Consider the following 19,624-nt stretch of genomic DNA (forward strand, 5'->3'; position numbering starts at 1 on the left):
TTACCATTGCACCGATCTTGCAAATTATCAATCCGAATAAACCTTTTGAGGTTCATACAAATGCAAGTGAGTATGCTTTACATAATGTTTATTAAGACAACCAATCTATCGCATTCGAAAGTTATAAACTCATCAATGCCCAAATGTGTTACACCATCCAAGAGAAGGAGCTATTGGCTATCATCCATACTATGGCGTAATATTGAGCTAAGAAATGCATTCTATTCTAATTAGCCACTTGAACAGCCCCAAAAACAAGCTTAATTTAATGAAAACCCTAAAACAGCAAGTGGTTCAAGAGAATTCAATGAAACCCTAATTTGGGAGGGTCCATCCTCATCTATAAATAGACAAGTTGGCCCCATTCAATCTTATCCCTTCCGTGCATGTTTCTCACCCTTGTATGCAGATCTCAGAAAACGTCAATCTCCCACCACGTGGTGGTCCAACCTTCACGTCTACTGCCATCACCTCATTCTACTGCAACATTTTACTGCGGCATTCTATTGCAGCATTCTACTGTGGTATTCTACTGCTGCGTTTTGCTGCTTCGCCCACATCATCAAGCATCATCCTCTGTAGTCACCTCAGTCTCCTCACTCTCTGGTAATTAGCGTTTGGTGTTTCTCTCACTCCGTCACTGCGATTTGTAGTTATAGCACTTGGGATCCGTCTCCAGTGGACGTCACTCTCCGACACACTGCTCTGCCCCTGGGCACACTGTATACTCTTACATTCATTTACAGCATTCATTCACTTCAAAGTTGTGTTTTTTCTATCCCTTCTTCTGTTTGTATTTGAGTTTCTGTATTTGAGTTTTGAGTTTTGCATTTAGGGTTTGAGTTTTGCTTTCTGTGTGTATGTTTGTCTTGATGTGCTTCTATCGTGGTCATACACTCTATGATTCCTCAGTGCAAACCCTAGCAGTGTCTCCACAGTCTTCTTCACATGGTATCAAAGTTAGTGCTCTTATAAAGAGTATCCCGCAGATATTGTGGAGTGCTAGTCTTTGCACAAGGCACACAATACGACTCGTAACCAAATCATAATGTAACAGACACCTTCTTCTTGTGACCCCATGATGTCTTATCAAGCTTCTCCACCATTGAAGACCTTGAGAAGGCATTATAGACTCCGCAAGAAAGACGACACTCCATATTCACCCTCTGTGTTTACACCCATACCAGATATTCCAGATTTCATTAACCTCACAAAGGAGTTTGAGGAGTACCTATGCAACAAACACAGACCTGAAGACATCCCTTATTCCAGTTTTGCTTACTCCTTCCGGACCGGTTGGTGAGGCTGGCCACCTTTCTAATCATGGATGCAATACGACATTCAGAACGACTGGTCATCCATCTTCATCATCTTGGCCAGGCCCTATGTCAGGTTTGTACAACCCTTTTGATAGAGGGGGCTCAAGAAGTAGACATTCATCATCAGGTATACCTACATCTTCTATTTCATTTGAGTAAGTCAATTACTCTTCTCTCCCTCCCATCCCACCCTCTTCTCTTGAAGCCATATCACACTCATTTCAAAACCTCGACTTACATTCCACATCCGCCTCTACCACACTAGGAGTTGGACCTTCTGTCTCCGCTCCTAGCACATTCTCATTCTATATTTCATATTCACATTACAATGCCTCATTAGGGGCATTCCACCTCTTAACACTGTCACCTACCCTTTTCCACAAGCCATTCTGCACTATGGGACTTCCTTACAAGGAATGCCACCCTCTAACATCGTTCCCTCTACCTTTCCTTATGTAGGTATCTCTTTTCCTACTAGGATGACTATGATGGGCATCCCCCTCGCTACCCCCAGCTACACGCACACCATGACCTCTCAAACACAAGGATTTCCATCCTCTACTTATGGTGCGTCATCACATTTCCATGGGTCATTCCTACGCAGGGATTTCCATCCTCTGTTCCACATGTCCATATCCCTCCATGGGGTCCTTGTAAGGCGACAATGCCCATGCCTAGTCATCCCATGCACACATTTGGATCCACCATGCACACTTCTCAAATGCCTGGTAGGCACTATGGGACCCATTCCCAAGTGTACTCCTTTCCACCACAATACCCACCCTATCCACCTTATCCAAGCACTACCACTCCTCCTAAATTAAGAATGCATTCACGGATAAGACTCGTTTCAACAAGTCGAATTTCACTACCTGGTCGAACTATATCCAACAAGTGCTTGAGTCTCAGGGTCTTTGGGACCTTCTTGTTGGTCTTGAGCCTATGCCTGACCCTCACCTACCCACCCTCATTACATCCGTCTATGGAAAGCTCTCAATGCCACAACCAATGTCGAGAGATGATGCAGGGTTTGCTTCCTGAGTTTCACTCTCAGTTACAGCACTTCCCTCTTGCATCGGAAGGTCGGAGTAATCTCATCGACCACTATGTGGCCTGAGATCATACTCGGCATATAAACATCAATTTTGAGCTTCAAGAGTTTTCCATTAAGGAATGGGATGATCTAAAAGTTAAGTTGGCCGCGGTTACTAGCCAAGTTTACCACTATTGGCTCCCTGAAGTCACACGACGATTAGGTCACGTTCTTTTTGAACAAGTTGCCTGACAAATACTTCCATTTTATCAAGCACATTATCTCACTGCCTAAATTGCCGACCTTCTATGAATTTGAATGTCACTTCTTGCATTATGTGAGGCTGCATGATCAAGTCCACAAGAAGTCCTCCTCTCACATCTATTCAGAGGGACAAGGGTTGGCTGCCTCTTCTTCGAGAGGGAAAACCAACAGTCACAAACTCGCACGATACGAAGGCAAGCCCACCAAGCATGACACCACTTCCTCCGACGGAAACAAAGAACCACGACCCCTTGGGAAGAAAATTCCTAAGAAAAAAATAGGTTTTGCACACGCTACCAAAGGTTGGGCCATGTGGATAAGGAATGTTGTACCAAGGCCCAAGATCTTTCTCCTAGAAAACCACAGCAAACTACTACGACTACACAATCTAGTGGGGCTATGCCTCTCGTTGATGCCCCATCCGCACCTTCAACCCCCACGGCTACTGGACATGTGGCACATGGATAGCCTAAGCGGCCATCCTACTCTACTCCTGAGGGGTTGACCGATTGGTCTACTAGCACCGATTCTATTGCACTTTATGCATCCATTTCTAGGAACTCCATTGCACCTTCTAGGCCTTCTTTCCCACCTCACCATATGCAATGGTAGCCACACACTTAGCCTTTCATTTTCAAGTCTTCTGCCCCATTTACACACACATACACATTTGCATTATTGCAATTGTTCATTCGGTTCATTTTTCATTTCAGTTTTGTTTTTCTTTCTAGAGCATCTCACTACTAACCTCTATGATTGCAGATCTTACTCTCTTTTGCAGACTTTGTTTTCAGTGCAGGGCTAACATACACATTTGTCTCGTCCTACTTGGACTAGAGACATGGAATGTGCATCGTTCCATTCATAGTTTCATCTTCCTAGGAGTTTTGCTCTTCTACCAGCATGGAGGCTTCCCCTCCTAAGGCGAATCGTACAACATCTATCTTGATACTATCATGGTCGTGCCTTCTACCTCGCTCTTCCAGTCGGGATGCTTCTTCTCATCATGGTTCTCGGCACCACATGAAGACCGACATTTGGCTCCTCTTCCTTCTTCGGCGTTGCCATTGCAGGTTGAAAGGGGGTTCCTACCCTTCTTGGTATTCTACAGATAGTACCAAGGACAAACCAAGACAAAGTACATTGAGTATACTTGCTCAAGCTCAACCTCCTGTCTGTGCCATTTTATATTCTCACTGACCCTCAGACATTACAGCATTCATTGGCTTGCTCCTCGGTCTGCTTCCACCTTTTTTACCTCTACATCATTACATAGAATTTGCTATTAGAGCTCTTGGAGGCGTGCTTCATACACTTTAATGTTGTCCTTTATGCGCTTGACCATTGCATTCGACCCCTCATACTTGAACAATGCCTCCTTTTGTTGGATCGAAGCCTTCAACTCTTCGACAGCCACCGTCCACCACCCTTTGTCCAATGCCCTAGCTGCTTCGGGGGCTAAGCCATTTGACATAATTTTGGGGGGAAAAATGGGCTGGAAAAAGCAATAAACATCATGATTTTGGCAAAAAGGCTATAGCCTAGCAAAAAGGTATTAAAAAACCTTTGCATTTTATGGTAGCCTTTTTTTACCTATTACTCAATTTAATATAAAATACCAGATTTAGATGCATTTTTATTGTTTTTAAAAATTAAAATTAGAGCAAAGGATGATTCAACCCCAAGGTGTGAATCATACTCTAATCATACTTTCATACACGTCTGTGTATGACGGATGATTGCCGTATGAAAAAACTCTGCCCAATTTGGTTCTTGAACTTAGGCCTAAACGATCCTATCAAACTATTTATCCTGAGTATTTGGTCAAGTGAAGAAATTGCTTGGAGACGGGGACCTTTTAGGAGTCAGTACATTCGTTGAAGAGTCACTTCTCTCACTTTGTCTTTGAGAATATTGCCAAGGACAGTAATCGTTCATAAAGGGGGAAAGTACTACATCCTTTGCCCTTCACTAGACAATTTCAAAGCCTTTGGAAGGGTGGATGGATGTCAAATCCTGATCTTGCTCCACTATCACTAAGTGCGACCTGGCCTTAACATTTAAATTGCATACTACAAAAACAAACACCACAAACAAAGTAAACAAAGTAAGCTCCTTGTAGTAGTGAAACTAAAGTCCGAATGGGTGCTAGTAGCATTGATCATAGTGGTTATGAAGTAACTTTTTGTGTATGCACTAAGTACACTTCATGGTTAAGGCAGCTAAGTCCTATTTACAGGACTCAAGGCCATATTGTGCATGTTATTGTATCATCACCACTCTTGGACTCTTGGCCCGTTGGCCAACGCATCCATAGATTGAGATGGTGTGGGCTAGTGGTATGGGATGCCAACCCTTGGGATGTGGTCATGACTTGGAGTGCTGCTAGCTTCCAAGCTCAAGAATAACCCCCTTTGGCTCTATGGCTAGAAGTTGAGTCTGATATCCAGTCCCTTTTATTTGTGGATATGGCTTATGTTGTGTGTCATGTACAAGTTGAATCCTAGGGGTACGTTTCAATCAAAGTAGAAACATACTTCAAGGGGAAGTGGCACATTGACCTAGACCCAACCATTTGTCTTGTGGATGGATAGAGATATTGGGCCTATCACAAAAGCTCTCTACAAACATGACAATGAGATCCAAGAGAGTAGGAGTCGCGTTTCGTTCAACCATGTGACATAGCCTTCTTTGGCTACACTTCTAGGCTAGAAAGAAGAATATGGACGAGCAAGATCAAAACACAACCAACAATCATCTCCCATTGGCATAAGGAGAAAATCTTACGTGAGTCCTTGCATGACTTTTGGAGAAGGCTTCATGATAGCTTTAGGCCTAGAAAGAAATCTCTCTTCCTATGACTTGTAGTTCACGGGAGCTTAGTTGTTGGCACTTGGCTTGGATACAACAAGGGCCCAACAGCATGCACAAGATGTGATAACCCAAAGGAGACATCCAACTATGGGCAAATAGCAAAGAAAGCAAGCTCCCACTACCAGAGAAGCAATCTGAGATATAAGAATGCAACTAGCAATGTAGTAACTAAGTACCAATAGTTGTCAAAGTATATGAAGTGTCAAACACCTCAAACAACAATAAACCATGAGATCTGATAGTTAAATATCTTTATTTTCCAACATACTCGTCTTCCCAAGATATGCTAAGGTAATCCTCTCTCTCTCTCTCTCTTTACATCATGAGAAACATTTATAACCATCCAGCCAAATACTTTATCCATTCTCTCATAGTTAGTTGGGCCAAGAGACTCAGACTTTCTCTTGCAATTAGCCGACCTGTTCTGAAAATTAGCAGGTTTCACAAACATCTAGTCCTGCCAAGGGAAACTAGGCTGAAATGTAAGGATTATATTTTTGAAGTTGCTCCTTCAAGGTCTCGACCAAATGTGGCAATAGACTCATCGCACGCAAAAGTACTAGCATATGTGACAAAAGGAATAAAGACAAGACTGCCCAGGAATGACAGCATCTCTCACCGTCTACAGCTCCAAATGAGCCATCCTATTGAATTTATCTTGCTATAAATGATGTTGATACAACTCTCTCTCTCTCTCTCTCTCTCTCTCTCTCTCTCTCTCTCTCTCTCTCTCTCTCTCACACATCGAGGAGAGCAAGGTATAAGTGAGATTACAACAACTAGTTCTTGTCAACACGCATCCCAAGGCAACATTTTGACAACTATAAAATATAAATTTTGAGAAGAAATTTGGATCTTTTACCCAACATGCATTCCAAGGCAAGGAACAAGTATTACCTCAACATTATCTTGCTACATTCGTTAGATTTGAGAGTGAATTTTGGGGATTTTCAATAAAATTTGAGAAGATTCAGCGTTAAATTACTATAAATTGTCTTTTTGGGCACACATTTGGAGGCAAGTGCAATACAACAATGTATCACTGTACATTGCAAGTTGACTGCTCATTTGTGCAACCTTGGGCACATTTATCAAGAACTGTAACAATTGGGTACTGTGCATTACTTGCTGATTAGCCTCTTAAACAGCCCCAAAACACACTAAAAATGCTCTTTTAGAGTAAAACCCTAAAACAAGGAGCGGTTCGAGAGAATTCAATGGAAACCCTAAAACGGGGAGCGGTTCGAGAGAGTTTAGTGGAAACCCTAATTTTTGAGGCACCCTTCTACATCTATAAATAAACAGGCTGCCCCCATTCAGCCATCATCCTTGTTTGCAGGTTACACCAGCCCACACACCCTTTGCTGCTGTTAGCGCCCAGTTTCCAGCCTACAGCCCGCCTCCATCTACTGTCCAACCATCATCGACTGCAGCCACATTATCTTCAGCTTGTCCATTGCTGTAGGGGACAGCTCTCAGCTGCTGGCGACTACTCCAGATTGTCCCAAACTGTTGTTCAGCATGCTGTCCATCATCTCCAGGGTCAGCCAGCCTATGTTTTCAGCATTGCAGGCCCTGACACTCTCAGACATTGTTTCAGCCTGCTGTTTACAGCAGACTGTGCACAGTTTCCAACCTCCGATCGGTGGTACACTACTGCATTTACCAGTTTCTAGCCTCCAGACTGCTGCGTTTTGGTGATCAGCCTGTTGCCATTCACTATTCAGCACTCCTACACTCTGACCGGTGGTCACAGACTTGGGATCTGTCTTCGATGGACGTCACACTCCGACATTGCTCTACCCTTGAGCACATTGTACACTCTTACATTCATTTACAGCATTCATTCACTTCAGAGTTGTGTTCTCTCTCTCCCTTCTTCTGTTTGTGTTTAAGTTTTGAGTTTTGAGTGTTGTGTTTAGGGTTTGAGTTTTGCCCTCTGTGTCTGTCTCTTTGTGTTTCTGTCGTGGTCGTACACTATGTGTCCTCAGTGCAAACCCTAGCAATTTCCTTTACAGGTACTTGTATTCTAATCCCATGTGGGGATTTTCGGTACTCACGAGAGTACATTCTATACTTCAGCATAAAGTATTTTCCTATTGGATCTTGTGCATCATAAGCAACAAAGTATGTCAAGGGCATAGTGACCAAAGCAACATCCTTGGTATCCTCACTCAAGAGGACAAGCTTGATGGCACCAACTATCTTTTCTTGAGCTTTACGGTGCGTAATCTTCTTGTGACAGGATTTGTGGGACTATGTCACTGGTGATCTGCAATGACCAAGAGGTCTTGCACCTCAAACACCTCCGCATAATGCTAGAGGATAGGCTACTACCCAAAACACAGAAAAGTCCAAGAAAAATGAGAAATGTCATTATTGCAAAAAGCCTGATCATTATATTGATGAATGCAGGAAGCAATTGGCCTGAGAGAAGACGAAAGACTCCAGTGTTGGCTGTCCAAAAGAAATCAACCACAACAGATCTTCTAATGGTGGTGCTACAGCCAACTTTGTGGAGGAGAACTATGCATTTCTTACATGTAATTTTGATTCTTCAATGTCTGATTCAGCATTTAATGTTGCTGAAACGCAAAATACATGGTATTTTGACAGTGGGGCCCAAGCATATCACTTCTTGGAAGTGTCCCTTCACATATTTGCATTCAACCCCTGCAAGGAAGCGTGTTACATATGCAAACAGCAACAGTTATGATGTATATGGTATTGATTCAATCATGATTACTACTACAAATGGTTCAAATTTCATGCTTCTAGATGTCTTGTTTGGGCCTAGCATCACAAAAATAATGTTGTCTAAATCTATTTTCAATAAGCATGGCTTTCAAGTCATGTTTGAAGATGACAAATGCATTGTCAAAGATAGAGAGTTTGCCACTTTTATTGATGACTACTCTCCGTAAACATGGATGTATGGACTAAAAGTAAAATCTAATGTGTGTATGCATTTTAAACATCTTGTTGCAAAACTTGAGATTGAAACTACCTTGAAGCTGCAAACACTTCACACAGATAGAGGGGCGGAATACATGTCTCATGCTTTGGAAACATTTTTTGCTTGAAACTCGCATTAAGCATCAAGCATCAAGCCACTGTTAGAATGACACCTCAACAAAATGGTGTTGCTCAAAGGAAAAATCGGATACTTATGGAAATGACTCGTTTTATACTTAAGAGCAAAGGGCTGCCAAAAAAATTTCGCTCGAGGGCCTTCAATGTGCGAATCATGTCTTAAATTGTACACCCACCAAAGCACCTTAGTACCCCGAAACGGCGTTAAAGGGCTGCCGAAACAGGCCGGCCGTTTCGGACCGAAACGGAAACGGAAACAGCAAACCAGCGTTTCGGCATCCTTTAGGGCACTTCGGCTCCGGCCGCCGCCGCCTCCTCTTCTTCATCTTCCTCCTCCTTCTCCTCCTCCTCCTCCTCCTCCTCTTCTTCCTCTTCCTCTTCCTCTTTCTCTCTCTTCCTCTTCTTCTTCTTCTTCTTCTTCTTCTTCTTCTTCTTTTTCTTCCCCCCATTAGCCTTTACTGCTTCCTCTTCCTCCTCTTCTTCCTCTTCATCTTCCTCTTCCTCTTCCTCTTCTTTCTCTTTCTCTTCTTCCCCCCATTAGCCTTTACTTCTTCCTCTTCCTACTCTTCTTCGTCTTCTTCCTCTTCCTCTTCTTCCTCCTCCTCCTCCTCCTCCTCCTCTTCTTCTTGAACTTCTTCTTCTTCTTCTTCTTCCCCCCATTACCTAAAGGCTAATCATGGCGTTGGATCCATATTGGAGACACGTCACTCCAATCAAGGGATATGAGGGCTCCGGCGGTGCAACTATTGTGGATTAGAGAATTCAGGGAGCGTAACACACGTGAAATACCACTTGGCATGCGTTCCCAACAAAGACATCGAGCCTTGTTGTCCAGACTACAATTGCCAGTCCTTCATTGATGTTGATACTTATTACTCAGTAGTTACTAGAGTCCAAAGACTAGTACAGAGTGCTCAGTGCTCAACACTGGACGTTGGAGTTTTAATTGATTATTCACATGACATAGTTACATGTATCATTGTATCTTGATTTCACTTATTATGCATCTTGATTCTTGTTCCATTGTTCTTGATGTCAGTCTCCATTGTTCTTGATGTCAGTTTTCACTACTCTTTAGATCATAGATGATTTAGGAGTCATAAATTATAATTCATTTATTACCTTCAGTTTTGAAAATTGAGTCTTAATTGTGTTAAGCTGTCTTAAGTTTCAACCATTGAGTCTTAACCCTTCAATCTTCACTCGTGAGTCGTGACATGTGTAATGAATCATGATTTCAATCATACAACATGGACTCAAAAGTTTTGTGTGAAATTTCGGTACATGTTATTATAGGCATTGATATATTTACATATTCACATAATAATATATTTATTTTAGTGTACAATCCGAAACATCATTTCCCAGTTTCCAAAATTTGGGCAAAACTCCGAAAACTCTGGTCTTTCCCGTTTCCGAAACTCCCCCGTACTATGCAAAGCACTAAGGACAATCGCACCATTTGAAGCTTAGCATGGCAAGAAACCCAAAGTTGACTACTTTCACATGTTTGGATGCATAGCCTATGCACATATTCCGAAAGAGCATCCTGGAAAACTCAATGACAAAGCTATGAAATGCATTTTTTATGGCTACAGTTTGGAGAGCAACGGCCATCATTTGTATGATCCACACACAAGAAAAATATTTATCAATTGAGATGATATATTTGCTGAAAATGTTGCATTCTCACATGATCTGTTTGAAATGCCAACCATCCAAGACATTGGCGATGTCCCGAATAGCAAGCACTTGATCTTGGATTGCCTCATGCAATGAAGATCCAATAAAGCATGAAAGGGTTGTTGTAAATGCAGCTAAAACAATTCCTAGCTATTACGAACACTCCAAGAGAGTAGAATGGATGCTCCTTTACTTCAGCCCACTACAAGGACTGCTAGACATGCAACACAAGATGCAAGGGGGGCACATTTGGCTGATTTAATGGAAATAGATAATGTTTGTGATGAGCATGTGTTCATGAGCTCACTATTAGATGATGATAAGCCTACTTCCTTGGATGAAGCTCAACAAGATGTACACTGAAAGTAGGCCATGCAAGAAGAATTAGACTCTATTGCCACTAACTCTACTCGGGATCTTGAATTGGCACAAAATGTGCTTTTAAACTCAAACACAAGGCTGATGGCACCTTGGTAATAAAAGGCTATGCATAGAAGAAGGGCATAGATAATGAGAAAACCTTTGCTTCTACATCCCGTATCAATATATTGAGATGTATAATTGCTATGGCTGCAAATTATAGTTGGAAAGTACATTAGTTGGACAAAAATAGCATTTTTTTATAGGGCATTTACATGAGGATGTTTATGTTTCACAATGAAACTAACCTTCCCTCTTGGATAAGATGATAATACCTGATTAAGCACATAATTACAGCAATCAATAAATAAGCATAAACTAAAATGCACACTTCAGCTTAATAATCCTAGAAAATAGACACCCTGTTGGCCCCAAAACTTGCACCCCTTTCGGTATTTCTTTAACTTATATTGCCAATGGATTGCATACAAGCTGAGATATCACAATCTCCTTTATTGATCCAAAAGCCCCTTGCTATACAAATAATCAGCAAACAAATTGGGTAAATTGCCCCTTGATTTTCACCCATGACTTGCTCTAATCAAACCCCAACTGGCCAAATGCTACCCTAAGTTTACAATGGATGAGCTGGCATCTGAAATCCTTGACAATTGCTTGAATTTCAAGCGTTGATTTCAATGTACGATGCCGTTGACTAATGGCACCGCCCCAATATGACTGCTAAACCCTAGTTTTTGTAAAAATTTAGGAACTACAGCAAAATCCTTCTTGTTGTCCACCAAATTTGGCTCAGATTTGCTAACAGTGGCTAAGAAATGCTGAGATCTTGTGACAGGCCTCCTACCAAGACAGTAATAAATGTTGTCAACAGCCCCCAGATGCTGTCACCTACGCTTGGGAGGGCTGGAACTATTGTCGCCTGCTGTTGAATTGTCTTCTCCTACTGCCAGCTGTACCAAAAGGTTCTCCAATTACTACAAATCAAACCAGCAATTGTTCCTTTCTTAAGCAACAGCCTTCTAGAGACATTTTTCAGCATTATCCATCAATTAATAAATTAATTTTCAGAATTAATTAATTTTGAAAATTAATTTCAGCCCTTCTAACCCTACCCAAAATTAAATGTGCCGATCCAAAATTAAATTGGCTAGGCCATTTGCAACCTAAAGTGGTTCCCAACCTCTATTGACCCTTACACTGGCATTAATTAATTAATTAATGGTAGTCCCTAGTGTCACCACTGACACTTAATGGCCAAAGAACTATCCTAGGGTCAAAACAACTATCCCAATTTCATAGCTTCTGAGATCTTTGAGGTGGAGACATACGCAGACGTACGCTCGGCACCCGTGTGCATATTTGCCACCTTATACAGCATTCTTCATTGCAAATTTGTGTTCCACTGTCTCTCTCTCCCCCTCCTCTCTCTGTTCACTCTATCTCTCAATCTTGGTCATCTGCTTCACCACTTCACTCTGACATGGTATCAGAGCATTGAAGGACTGACTAAGGGTGGGGACCTACTTAAAGAGGAGATTTTAGTGCGACACAAGGCTGCATTTTCAGCATTCAAGGGCCAGCGGGAGGGCTGTGCATCATAACAAGGCTGAGGTGAGCATGCGCGTGTGAGAAAGGACCAAAGTTGCTAAAGCTACTGCTGATTTTTGCTGTTCAAGAAGGAAAAAGACTGTGTTTTGGGCCTTCAAGTGCAAATTTTACCTTTTCATGGCCTCTAACCAGTGAAGAAGGAACGGGACCAAAAGAGAAGAGCCCTAGCAAGTTGCATACTCATAGTCATAGGCGGCTGCTTTTTGTGTTTTGTGCAAGCATTTTAGGTGCAAATGTCTTCTGAGGCTGAGACAGAGTTTCAAGAGATGATGGACCCAAAGATGCCTATTTTACCAGTTCTTCCATCAGATCAAAAGCTCCATGGCGAGAACTACCGCATTTGGCATGTTATGATACTTGCCATTCTGGAGTCCTATGATTTGGCGAAGCATGTTACGGAGGCTATCCATCATCCTTCATCGAGAGACGAGTCTAAACTCTCTACAAGTGATAAGTTGGAGTTGGCAAAGGCTTAGCCACATTGGAACAAACTAAATACTCGCATCCACCCGTTTTATCTCTCATGCACTACAGCTGTGATCTCCCATATAAAACATTTAACGGTGGCTCCAGAGATATGGTTGGAGCTTGATCAAATGTATAACAAAATGACCATCATGAAACGAGTTTCTTTAGAAGTGCAAACGAGGACCATGAGTGTCAACAAGTCATCTTCCATGTGGGAGCATATCAACAACCTGACGCAGCTTCAAATACAAGTGCAAAACACAAGAAAGGTGATTACTTCTAAAGACATAGTGATAACTCTCCTTTCACAGTTACCACCTCATTTCAATGGTTTTTATTCCGCCGTGATTACCTCAGGGGGGGGTTGGAGACTCTTCATTGGGAAGAGTTGGTTCCTATGGTCTTGGACCAAGAGGAGCAATTGAAAGGGGCCAATGCTTCCAAATCAGAGGCATTGATAGGTCAGTCCTCTCAAAAGAAGGGAAAAGACCAAAAGAAAAAGAAGGAAAACAAATCAAAGAAGGACAAGGAAAAGGAGTCCACTTGTCACATCTATGGCAAGACAAGTCACTGGAAGAAGAACTGCCTCGACAAGGAGAAGAAGGAGAAATCTTCAAAGGATTTCGGAGCGGTGGTTGCTCCCTCATCAACTGCTTTCCTCCAGTTGGAAGTGGTTAAGGCATCGACCCCAAAGGCCTCTGATACTGCGTTGACGGCCCCACACTTTGGAGTGGATTGTTGACAGTGGTGCATCCCGACACGTGACTCCTTCTACAACAGGTGTTACTCATTTGCGGCCGTCGCATAGGCAGATTCTCATTGGTGATAGTTCTATCTCTATTCAGGGACAAGGTAACATGCAGCTTATTCCAAATGGGCAAGGTGGTGCCCATACTTCTGAGGTGCTTTATGTGTCGGTCTTGGAATACCATCTGCTTTCGGTGCATAAGATTTGTGCCCTCGGCCTCTTGGTCAAGTTTGATGTGGATTTCTTTCAAATTCTTGATCATGGATCACGACAAGTTCTTGCGTCAGGTTATGAGAAGAATGGAGTCTCGACTTCGCTTCTTCTTACCTCTAAAACACAATCCGAGCTATGGCATGCTTGGTTTAGCCACCTCTAACTATGATTACCTTCGGAAGGTGTTTAGGGGACAGCTTGTTCGAGGTTTGCCAGATATTATGGTGAGCCAGCAGCCATGTGTATCCTGCATCCGTGGTAAGCAAACTCATGATGCTATTCCAAGCAAGGCTTCAAGGTGGTCCTCAACACCTTTGGAGCTTGATTCTATCGATCTTTGAGGACCAATGTGGAGGGAGTCCCTTAAAGGGAGCTTGTATTTCACGGTGATTGTGGATGATTGCGGCAAGATAACGTGGGATTATATTTTGAAGCTGAAATCGAAGGCTTTCTCCGACTTCACAGATTGAATACTCTTTGAGGAGAACAGCTCAGGCCGAAAACTGAAGACCTTACGATTGGATAAGGGCAGAGAATTTGTTTCTAATGCGCTTGCTCGTTTTTGTGCAAATCATGGTATCCACCAAGAGTTTGCCAAAACAAACACTCCTCAAGAGAATGGAATATAAGAGTGGAAAAATCGCAATGTGATCGAGATGGCCCGTACCACGATGGAGCATAGACAAATGCCACAGTGTCTATGGGCTAAGGCTATGGCTACTACAGTCCACATCCTTAATCGCTCTCGTACTTCCGCTATTGTTGGTATGACGCCTTATGAGGCGTATTTTGGATCTAAGCCAAATGTTTCTTATTTCAAGGTTTTTGAGTGTGATGCCTACGTTCAAATCCCGAAACCATAGCGTGACAAATTTGAAGCGGCTTCCAAAAGACAGGTGTTTATGGGCTATAGCTCGCAATCCCAAGGTTACCAATTGTATGATTCCGTCAAGCGAGATGTCTACACAAGCCATGATGTTCAGTTCATGGAAGTTTCAACCTCAGACGGGGGTGAGAAACACCCCGTTCTTGGCGATCCAAGTGAGATAGTTGGGCACCAACACTTGTACCTCTAGAGCCCGTGCCTCTCGAGGATTCTTCTTCAAATGAGGAGTTTCTTACTCCGCCACCAAACTCTCTGATTGACTCCCAGCACAATCAGAGGACATTCCAACAGATGGCGAGCAACGGTCCAGCCTTCCTCATTGCGCACTTTGATATCATTCCAGATCCCTTGGCCTCATGCCCCATCCAAGATCTAAGAGGGGGTGTTAAAGATTGTCATCCCCTAGACAAGCATCCTTAAAAGATAGGTAGTGTATATATGCATTTCCTATCAGTCAAGCATTCGATCAATTGTGTGTGTTGTAAGTGGCATGTGGCAATTCCGTACAGTCAGTACAGTTTGCAAGTATGCCACATGGCAGCACTAGACAAGTCACACGTGTGATGCCACATCAACAGTGCAATCGAACAGGCTATCCGTACAATCAGATAGTACAATCAACTGCATTAAATGCAGCCAACAACACATTTTTACCATCTCTTTTTCCGCTATTTATTGCCTACCCTCAGCACACACTCAAATACATTCTCTAGTCGCAGAATTCCAAATTTATGATCATGGAGACTCCTGCATATAACTTGAGGTTCACAGCCTGTGAGATCTTTGAGGTGGAGACATATATAGACATGCACTCTGTGCACGTGTACATATCTGCTACCTTACACATCATTCTTCATTGCAGATTTTCTATGTTCCACTCTCTCTCTCTCTCTCTCTCTCTCTCTCTCTCTCTCTCTCTCTCTCTCGGCCATACGCTTCGCACTGCTTCACTCTGATAGGTCCCTAGCCCCATGAAATAACTGCCATGTGTAGCACGTGCTTTCCAACCTTGCACATTTGATAATTAACTTAATCAAATGTTACTAGCAAGTTTAAAGCTTCTCAAAAATTTCACGTCCACAAGATACAACCTCCAAGGTTTGTGGTCAAAGGAAAGAGTACATGGTCTGCAAGTTGCATAAGGCTCTTTATGGTCAAGCACGCTCCTCGTGCATACTACTCTAAAATTGATGCTTATTTGGCCAGCAAAGGGTTCAAAAATAGTCCCATTGCTCCCACTCTATACATTAAGAATGAAGGGGTGAACTTGCTGATTATCATTCTTTATGTGGACAACATGCTGCTTACTAGACCTAAAGAGGATAAAATTGCAGATTTCAAGGCCGAATTGAAACGTGCATTTGCTATGTCAGATATGGGCTGTCTACACAACTATTTGGGGATTCAATTCACCCAAAATCGGCATGGCATCATCATGTAAAACTCACCATATGTGGTCAAGCTTTAACATAAGTTTAACGTGCAAGATTGCAAACCTATGTGCACTCCGATGGAGCCAAGCTTAAAGTTGTCTATGCATGATGGTGAAGAGATGTCCCAGATTGCAATTTGCAACCAAGTTGTTGGCTGTCTCATTATCTTTGCAACACACGCCCCAACATTCAATATGTAGTATCTCAAGTAAGCACAATGTGCACAGCCCGTGGACCATACATTGGCAGGCTGTTAAGCAAATCTTCATATGTCTGCAAGGTACTTAGTCACATGCATTATCACTTCCCAAGGGGAGAGACTTGCATCTACAAGCTCATAGTGATTCACATTGGGCTAATGGTTCAAACACTAGGCAATCTAGTAGTGGACATGGTTTCTTTCGGGGTTGTTCATGCATTTCATGTGACTAAGTAATGAGCAGGCTATAGTGGCTACCTTGTCTTGTGGGGCTAAGTACACGGCAGCCTTCACACGATAGCAGTGGAATGTACATAGCTGCGTTGGTATTTGAACCTCGTAAGGTTGAACTATGCAGTTTGGCTACCATAGGATAATGTCAACATACAACCTTGAATTCATTACCCCTTAGTAACAGTTATATACATCCTTATCTTTACACACCTAGACCTGAAAGCTTGTGGTCCACTCATCCAAGTGCACTTTTCTACATGAGAGGCCCAAAATTTGGGCAGCAAACAATATGCCTAAAGTAGAGGAGAAATCATTTTCCAAATTACAAAGTGCTATTCCAGCACAATGCAAGTAATTATCCTAATAGAACATGATATCGTACTTCGAGACTGGTAAAAACTGTTGGACTTCCATGATGACGTCCCACCTGGAACCCAAGGTTGTCAATAGTCTGCCCTTTGCTCATCCATATGAAGCCAAGGTGAACTCGCCAATCAGTTCTAACAAAGAGGCATGTTTCGGTCCTTAACTGGATTGTGTCTTGGCACATTACATATTCAGTGTCCACAAAAAACAGAGGTTTAATGTGAACTAAATTTAGAATTTTTCAGAAATAACCTTCAACTTTAAAAAACGTTTATAACCTTGAAGTTTACAAAAGTCTTAGCTATAAAAGACGAAATACATGTAATTTGATTCAAAATCCCTTGTCAAAACTGTGAACTTGAAGGTTTTCTGGAAGAAGAGGTTTTTGCCTCTTCTTCGACAACTGTTTTTTGCGGCGTCTGATTCAAAACCCCTTCCAAAATGTCAAGGTGAAGGAGCAAAGATGCATTTACTATTGAGGCACAAACTGATGTCATCCGGTTTTTACAATGCCTTGTAAAGAATACAACGAGAAAATATACATTTACTATCAATGCTATCACAAACTGATGCCCTCGGGTAAAGAACAAGATTTGCAATGCCTTGTCAAGAAAGCAAGGAGAAAAAATGCATTTAGTATCAATGTTAGAGGCACAAATTGATGCCGTCAGGTGAAGAACAAGGTTTGCAATGCCTTACTGAGAGAATACAAGAAGCTGTACTCACGTTATGTCGGGTGCCTTCGAACTTCGGACCGGGGTTGCCAAGGCCGACAAACAACCATGGAGCACTAAGAGCTTCGCCCGCAGGAGGAGCCTCTACAGACGAGGAAGAGGAAGAGGAAGAGGGAGAGGGAGAGGGAGAGGAAGAGAGTCCTCGCCAGCAAGGCCAAGGAAGCCTTCTCGCCTTCTGGCAGAGCATGTCGCTTGGGCTGCCAAATTTGCAGTTGTCAGGCTAAAACGCCCATGCTGCTCTTTATTTCACCACGTTGTCCTCTAGGCCTGGTTCCACACCGAATGACGACGGACAGCGTGTGGGCGTGCAATTTTTCAAACTGGGAGCAAAGATAGTACAAAGGTTTTACACACGAAAAGGATACAATTTGCCAAAAAGTAAAAAATAATAAGTTTATCATTTTTTTGATTGGTTGCAAATGCAAAAAGAGCACACTTGTCCCCCAATTTACGAACCGGACAAGGGAGACTCCTCGTTCTAAAGTGGGCGGGGGGAGTTCACCTGTTAGTAGGTGAACAGCAGGTCATGTCATCTCTAGTCTATAAAGGATTGCGAATGCCTAACCCCTAAAGAAGTACTTTGATTGGTTATTTAATACTTGCAATGTGTGTGTCCGCCATTTAGTGTGTAACCAGAATAAATCTGAACTAGGTGCTCCACGCCTACTATGCAAAGCCCAACATTACAAGAACCAATCGTACTTCGTGAGGCACGTTTTGTTGACATAGACATTCTACACATAGCCATCAAAAGACACTTTATACACCCCAATCTATGCTTTGTGGAAAATTCCTATATATGTGAGCCTTAGCATTTTACGATAAAATACAAGGGCGCACTATCGCACGCAAGAGCATTGCCCTCTTTAGAGAGAGAGAGAGAGAAGGAGCACCCTCTTTTTCTTTAACTTTCTAAAGTAAACTCTTCTTTCTTGAAAAGCAAGATATCTACATGTTTCAAGGCTAAGTGAACCACTTAACTTAAGCTAACATTGCATACTTTTTTTGGGACCTGCACCACCTTGTCATCGCACCATTGAATAAGTATATGCTATAAAGGGCAATGCTAACTAAGGCTATCAAAAGAGACCCTATGTGTAATGTTGTGCTTTTCAATTATGTATATATATTTCAAGAAGCTATATGTATAAACAATGAGGACCTTGAGTTACGGTTTAATTTCTTTATTTGTAAATGTCTATGTGTGAATAAAGCTCTAGATGCCCAAGTTTGCTTATGTGCTTCACAATTATAAATGAGTATCCAATGGTCAAGGTTACAAAAGTTCTTTCGATAAGAAGGCTTGAGAGGGAATCAATAAGTAAGCACCATGTAGAAGGAATATAAGATTGAAGCATATGATTGCGAAGAAGAACTTCCATGAACCAATTTACAACTATTTTGATGAACTTACCATAGTAGCCATGCACTTAGGCTTTGCGGGCCACAAAGGTGGCTACACCCCCCTTGATGTTGAGCCCAATCTTAAGGCGTCTATTTTTTAGGTTCAAGTAAGGGCCCTAGAAGACACTAAAGTCTCAAAAGGGAGGCCAAGGGGAGGGTTGCTTGGGTTGCTTTCAATGGAGAGTAGGGGCTCAGTGTAGTTCAACAAGGTGCATGAGAAAAAGTGTTTTAGCTTCTTTCTACAATTATAACCTATCAACAAAAACAAAAGAGTATATGAGAACTTACATGTCAAGATGGCACATCAATTCTATGGAAAATTAACAAAAGCTTATGTAGATGTGAAGACCAAACATAATTGTTATGAATAAATAACTAATCGTAGAAATAGAATATGATATTTCTATTTATATGGACATGGATATGTTCTTTTGGATGCTCAAAAATAATGATTTGGCCAACTTCATAATGCACATAATTTTACCATACATTGAAAGATGTAAGCACTAAGAATTCAAGGGGTTTCAAACCCTTAACACACTCCAACTTCTCCTCCAATTGCATCGCCTCCATCTTTAGCCTCAAGCACCTCCTTGTCACAATGGTCTCTCCCTTTCCACTTTTTCCATGTCTCCTTGGCCACCCTATGGTGCAAGTATGCTAGGTTGTTGCACTTTCTATGGT

General features: G+C 42.2%; 1 protein-coding gene across 8 annotated transcripts in view; it reads right to left on the bottom strand.

Annotated features, from left to right (window-relative positions):
• The window catches only part of LOC148025521 (dynein regulatory complex subunit 2-like), a 152,445-nt gene extending 134,614 nt beyond the window's left edge, over nucleotides 1-17,831 (bottom strand). For all 8 annotated transcript variants that reach the window (XM_087692692.1, XM_087692690.1, XM_087692691.1 and 5 more), the window contains exon 1: nucleotides 17,529-17,831. The gene's annotated coding sequence lies outside the window, so the exon portion shown is untranslated. The remainder of the gene's footprint in view (nucleotides 1-17,528) is intronic.
• Between the last annotated feature and the right edge of the window lie 1,793 nt (nucleotides 17,832-19,624).

Source organism: Lygodium microphyllum, chromosome 14, assembly GCF_053477565.2.
Source record: "Lygodium microphyllum isolate KBCC chromosome 14, Lygodium_microphyllum_v1.1.10, whole genome shotgun sequence".
NCBI lineage: Eukaryota > Viridiplantae > Streptophyta > Polypodiopsida > Schizaeales > Lygodiaceae > Lygodium > Lygodium microphyllum.